This window comes from Natator depressus, chromosome 3, assembly GCF_965152275.1.
Source record: "Natator depressus isolate rNatDep1 chromosome 3, rNatDep2.hap1, whole genome shotgun sequence".
Lineage (NCBI taxonomy): Eukaryota > Metazoa > Chordata > Testudines > Cheloniidae > Natator > Natator depressus.
Window position 1 is genome coordinate 111,294,594 of NC_134236.1, and position 7,173 is coordinate 111,301,766.

A 7,173-nucleotide genomic window follows, 5' to 3' on the forward strand; every position below is an offset into this window, starting at 1 on the left:
TAGCTTAGTGTTCTCTCACTCTACATTCAAAAGTATGAAACAAAAAGAAGAGGACCAGATTCTGTCTCCTCTTACTTCCCTGCCCTCCCCCTCCCCCCTGCCAGTCTGGTGACATAAAGGGGCTGCAGTGAGCCAGGGATCTGGCACAGGAGCAGTGTAAGACCAATAAAAATGGAACTATACTGTTCCCTATTCATAGACTTCAGTATACTGGAGCCATCCCCACAGTGTTTGCACTTTGGCGATTCTGGGCTGAAGAGCAAGCCAGGTAAGGTGGCCATAAATCAGCCCTCTGCCAGGCTACATGCTCAGAGCTGCATCTCAGGGCACACAACACAGAATTTATTCCAAAATATTCAAGGTCGGTGAATAAAGCTTTGGTTCTGATGGTTCATTCCTGGACCTAGTCTTACCCCGTGAGATATATGTATATATACTAAAATGTGTAGGGCCTGGTTTTATATATGCATTCATTTAAATCAGGTGTACAAAAGATCAGAATCAGTGTTTTCATTTCCCTGTTCTTTTAAAGGCACAAATACTTTTATTTTATGAAGGAACATTTGCTAGAAGAAAAGTTCTTAGACGTTTAAAGTGAATTGTGTTGCATATTTAGCACATTCAATTGAATATATGATTTTTCAGAAGTAGTCTTTGGTTGGCAGGATTTCTGACTTCTGTTTATATTTTATTTAAAAAAAACATTGTCGCTGTGAAAATCATGGGCCTGATTCTCCTTTCACCTACACACGTTTAAATCAAGAGTAATGTCGTTGCCGCCAGGGGAGCAACATCAGCATAAAACTGACATGAGACCAGAATCAGACCCTCGTATGTTTAAAACAGAAATCCTGACCTGGTTATGTGACTCCCTAGATCTTCGGCTATCAATACGAACACAATTTAAAATATGAAACACATTTTGCTACTTACGTTCATTTCGTGGTTTGCATTTCGCTCAGGCTGGGTAGTGGACCGAGATGAGCCAGCTTTACTTTCAGAATCTCATCAGTATTAGATGCTGGTTCCCATGCTATTGTGCTTTGGATTTGCAGCACTGAGGAAGAGTATTACAGCCTAAGTCATTTAAAATCACGTACATGGTTCTGTTCATGTTGTTTTTATTAATGTTTTTTCATAAAAGTGCAACAAAACACACATTTACAGAAAGAGCAGATTGGGCACAGTCTAGCTAAACAAACTTCACTAAATATGAGCAAACAACAGTTGGCGGAAATGCTAAAGGGAAATACGTAGAAGGCCAGATTCTCCAGACTGTTAAGCCTGCATTGTGCATCTCTGGGCATTCGAAGGAGACTTTAACTTGGTTTTGTTGGACAATGGAGGATTCCCCTTGTGTAGGGTAATCCTCCAATGACACAGATCCACAATAGTAGTTCCTACATCACCCCATCCTGGCCCTAAGCATAGAGAGCATGGAGAGGGAAAGGGGCATTTCTACTCCTCTGCTACCAGGTCTCTCTTCAGTCTAACACAGCAAGGCATAACAAGATCCAGTGACTGGAAGTTGAAGTCAGGAAGATTTAAATTGGAAATAATAGGCATATTTAACAATGAAGATAATTAACCACTGCAACAGATGACCAAGGAATGCAAGTAAATTTTCTATCACTTGGGGTCTTCAAATCAAGACTAGAGTTTTGCTAAAAGTTATGCTCTTGTTCAACCTTAAGGTATTAGGCTCAATGCAGAACTCCCTGGATGAAATTCTGTGGCCCATACCATCCAGGATGTACCCTAATTATAGATAATGTATTAATTAAACTAATTACTTAAGAATTCCTAGGATATCACTCTAAGGTTTGACACTCTAAGGTTTCTTGTCCCAAGATCAGGCTCTGTATTATTAAAATTACTGTTCAGTTGGGAACTCCAGTGTGCACAGTTGCAGCACTCATACTTTAGGAACCCTTCTGTATTTACAATAGTTTATTAATACATATAGCAAAGTCACAAAAACTCTAACCCAGCAAGATAGATATAATACAGAATGTAGATCTGCAAATCCATATAGTCACATCAAAACTTGCAGAACAACCTGAAATGTTAGCCATGATCTTCCTCATCACCATCACCTTCCTCCTCCTCACCAGTGCCCATCATTCTGGCACCTCACCTCTCTCTCCTCTTGCACACAGGCTGGGATACGATTTTACAATATATTGATGCCATTATGCCTAATGCATATTCAGTAGGGGTTTTCTCCTTTTTCCTTATTTGTATTTTCTCACTCTACTAATGTTGGGGTGCCCTTCTCCTCTCGATTAGTATGTTAATGATCTCAACTTATTATCATATACATAAGTTCATTACTGTGGCACTCTTGTGGTCAGATATCTGTAGATGTTCTAGCCTAAAATATCCAAAAGCTGGTATGTTCCTGTGTTGGTTGGTGTCGTTATGGACAAACTTTCCCCTTAAATGCTATTCTCAGTTCCCCAAAACTTAGGGGTGACCATTAGGCCATTTATCTGTGCCAAAGTTTGTAGGCCTCAAGCCTTATGCTAACTAGTGAAGGCAATGTCTTACAGGATACAGGCCTGTAGGTTCCTTGTGTCACTGCTAAATAAAATGAATGCTAAAGCTAGCTCTATGGGCTACAAGTAGGACAGATTAGATTATCATAATACTCACTACTGACCTTGCATCTGTGCTGCCAGAATGACCCCTGTAGATCACAGGCAGCCTGCATAAGAGAAAACATCCTTATCTTGGGTAAGGGGGTAAACTGGTGCCCATCGTCCTCACGACCCTGTAACAGAAAAATGGCTTGATACCACTTTTGGCCCTGTCTCCAGACTTGTGCCAAGGGCATCTTAGCTGCTCTGAGGCTCTGCTTCTCCACTGGCTTGCCCTGTCCATGGTAGGTTTGGCATTCTGACCTGGTAAGATTTTGCAGCTACTTTGCAAAGGCGTAAATGATTTAAGATAGCGAAAGGCCAGGGGCAATCAGGCCCTTGGTGTTTAAATTTGGCCAAAGTGTTTGTCATTATTTAGGGAAGAACAGCTGAAAGGGTTGATAAAAGCTCTTTTATACAGAGCCTAAATGTTGTCTTTTAAAATAGTTCTTAAAGGAAGTGGGAGGTGTGGAGAGCCTGCTGTTATTGGGTTGTTTTGTTGGGATTTTTGTCAAATAAATTAATCACTAAAGAGATACTTGGCAAGCACCACTCTATCAAAGCATCAGGAAGTGGATGCAAACCTGTGGTGAATATGAAGGTTTAGGTTTGCCAGCAATGAAGTTTCCAACAGGCATGTTAAAACAACAATAAAACGGTACCATGTGAACAATGCTGTTGCATGCCCTACATCTGGAACAAAACCAATGGCTCCGTGAGGCCTGCTCACTTCAAAACACAGATGTTAGCAGAGAGAGGAGCATGTAAATGGCTGAAAAAAGACAACTCCTATTTTCAGTGCTCTGACTAATCGCATTCCCCTCAAAAAATGATCAATGCATCTTTTGCTTAATAGTGTTGCAATGAGACTAACACCTTCCCAATTTAAATAAGTCCAAACAAATTCTGAGGGGGTTGGGGGGTGGGAAGGGGACTGTTTTGGCCCAGTGAAGAATTCTTTCACTAGCCTTTGTTTTAAACTTGATTTCATAGACAAACATACACATCAGCATTCTAGAGAAACACAAAAGTAAACCGTTGTGATGACTTGTGCAGTCTCCCTACACAGAACTTCTAGGTCGTGAATCAGCTGACACTGATACTAAGGCAGATAGATTAAAACGGTGAGGATGGGAATGGTGAGGGACTATTTATGGATGATGTTCACTACACCCACATATTTAGTGTTCACAAAAAATTCAGACTCTATGTCAGAGGTGGGCAAACTATGGCCCGTGTGACGCATCCAGTCCGTGGGACTGTCCTGCTTGGCCCCTGAGCTCCTGGCCCGGGAGGCTCGCCCCCAGCCCCTCCCCTGCTGTGGTCCCTCCCCCCGCTGCTATGCTGCCGCGTGGGCAGCACTCTGGGCAGCGGGGCTGCGCACTCGTGCAGGGCAGCGCAGCAGCATGTATGGCTCCTGCCGAGCGGTGGGGCTCCAGACTGCTGCTCTTAGTAGCATGGTAAGGGGGCTGGGGCTAGGGGTTGGATATGGGGCAGGGGATCCTGGGGGGCAGTCAGGGGACAGGGAGCAGGGGGTGGTTGGATGGGGTGGAGGTTCGGGGGGGGCGGTCAGGGGACGGGGAACAGGGGATGGTTGGATAGGGCAGAGGTTCGGGGGGGGCAGGGGACGGGGAATGGGGGGGTTGGATAGGGGGTGGTGTCCCAGAGGAGGTTAGGGGCAGGGGGTCCCGGGGGGGGTGGGTCAGGCGACAAGGAGAAGAGGGAGTTGGATGGGTGGGGGGTTCTAAGAGGGGCAGTCAGGGGGCAGGAAGTGGGAGGGGCGGATATGGGGCGGGGGCCAGGCTGTTTGGGAAGGCACAGCCTTCCCTACCCAGCCCTCCATACAGTTTCGCACCCCGATGTGGCCCTCAGGCCAAAAAGTTTGCCCACCCCTGCTCTATGTAGATGGAATGAATCCCATACAGAGGCAGCTTCCCTCCCCCTTGACTTCTGCTATTCCCCTCAGTGGCCTGAAATCAAGTTTTGTGGCCCCGCCACACTTGTTTTGTGTGGTGTTGGGATGGATCAGCGTAAAGGTGGCTCTAGTCCACTTCCACGGTCTGTCCCTAATTTGGCTTATGCAGAGCCAGCATGGAGACCCTCTCTGTGGTGCAGAGGGAGTGCACAGGCATCCCCATGTGAGGGCTCTGCCTGTGATTGCTCCATGTAGCTTTTATGTGATGCTTAAGTGGTACAGATAGCCCTCTACACAAGATTTAAATGGTTTGTCAACAAGCAGGGCCTATTACTCTCCTCAGGCAGGCTCCTTGAGGACAGGCTGAAAGTGTTCACCTGCTCATTTGACTTGATTAATCACAGCCAGCCAGCTACATCCTTCCACTGCACAAAGTGACATAAGAAAAGAAAAGAAAAGAGGATAAAATCATCTCAGGGGAGGAAAAAAAGGAGAATTAACTGTGCTGAATAAACTGTGTGTTGTTTGCCTTGAAAGCCTTCAAGATCCTTAGTTCTGAAGTCAATGGAGCTGCCCTGATTTGCACCTAAAGGGAGCTGGAGATCTAGCCCTTCATTTGTTATCTTGCCCTTGGGAATTTACACTATACTGAAGAAATTGCAATATCATCAAAGCAAAGAGCTTCCTTCCAGTGTCAAAGGCTAGTCCACCATCACTGGTAGTGGCAGCTCTCATCAGAACTGAGATTCTAAACAACTGTTTTCACAGGCCTGCATGGTAGGATTTTTTTTAAATGTACCTTTAGATTAAAAATTCACATACTTTTTCTTAGCTAAAGGGTAACTTTTTGATGGGAAAAAAATTGAGTTGGGATTTTTTGGGGGGTGCTAGTTTGAACACTGAAGCCAAATCTATTCAGCTACATTTGCATTTGGGATGTGTTAAACCCTTGTTGCCTGTTTTTAAAATGATGGCTAGCATAATGAACGGCAATAGAAACTCAGTATTGTTGCTCCACTGAACCTATTGAAACTGCTGATTTCTACCAGTTGAGGATCTGGCCCACTTACATGTGCAATTAACTTTTGACTTTCCTGGCTTTTCTTTTAGTTTAAATTTTCAAGCATCATGTTACATCCATGTGTGTCTTGTGTTTACGTCTTCTTTTGCTGCTGCTAGTCTTCTTTCTTATCTTTGAGTGCTGCTCCCCTTAAACCCTTGGCAGAAGACAGAGGGAAAGGGTAGGATGCGCCAATCTCCTAATTCCCTGGAAATGCGAAGGGTTTTCCAGCGGAATTACATTCTCCTGGCTGGGTTACAATCTTTTGTAATGTGGTGGTTCTAGTCTCAGCGCCGCCGTTGACTCACTTTTTGACCTTAGGCTGAGATATTTCACAGCTGGCTGAGGGATTTGTGCCCCAGTTCCTATGAACATTTACCAGAACTGGGCATCAAAATCCCCTCGGGAGCTTGGAAATTCTCACCCTGCATTTCTCTGTGCCTTAGCTTACTGTAAGTGCAAACTGGGTCGAGGGACAGATGAAGAGGCCATGACCCTCACAACCCTTTTCTTGACCAGAGTTTCCCTCCTTGTAAAGTGCATATGATGTTATAGCAGTAGCAGAATAGTCTAGCAGTGGTTCCACTTGGTCAGCTGGAGCTTATTTTCCTTCTTGTTTCCAGCTCCAAAAAGTCCTTGGAGACTGTGACAGTCACTGGAGAGGAAGGGCAGGAGAAGCCAACGTAACTACCTCTTCTGCTACATAAGGGTAGAAGGAGAGAAAACAGAAGCTACCTTCAGGTCCCAGAGCTCAGATTATACGGCTTTGGGAAGCAGTATAGAACGCTGAGATAGACAGAGTGACTGGTGGTCCTGGAGCTACCAGCACCAGCAAGAGAAGTACGCCATGATGGGTGGGGGAGAAAAGAGAAGTTTGAGGACTCCTGGTATAGTGAGCTCAGCACTGGTCAAGCAGCCAGGAGTCTCCAAATTCCATTCCCAGCTCTGTCATTGTTGCTGTGTGGCCATGAGCAAGTCACATAGGCCAAAACTGGGTGCTTAAAGGCAGGCACCCAAATCCATTTTTCAGGCATCAAAATAAGTGGCTGGATTTTCAGAGGCACTGAATTCCCACTCAGACCAGCCCCTGACATGAAGGCAGCAGTATCCAGTGTACTTCTCCCTCCGCAGTAAGCTGTATGGATGACTACCATGCTCATGTGCACTCCCTCCCCACCCTGATAATGACTAGTTTTCAAAACTTTTTGAAGCCAACATGTTTTAAGGGGCAAACAGCACTGGCCCACCCATCACTTAGTGGGGTTTCTGTTGAGCAATTTGAAGTACTCCCTCCCATGAGAGACTGAGCTCCGCATGCCTGGGAACACATGGCATTAAAGCCAAAACAAGCTGGCTGGCAGAGCACAGTACACTAGGCCAGGCCAGCTCTGTACTCTCTTTCTCTGTTTATGTTCTCTCCCTCTCCAAGCTCTGCCCACTGGGAGTCACACTGCTTCTGTTCACAGCACCAAGGACAATACTCAGCCTGATCAAACATGTTGCAGAAAGCAGAATTTACCTTTTGACCTCAACTCCACAGCTCTGTTGTTATATCCAGA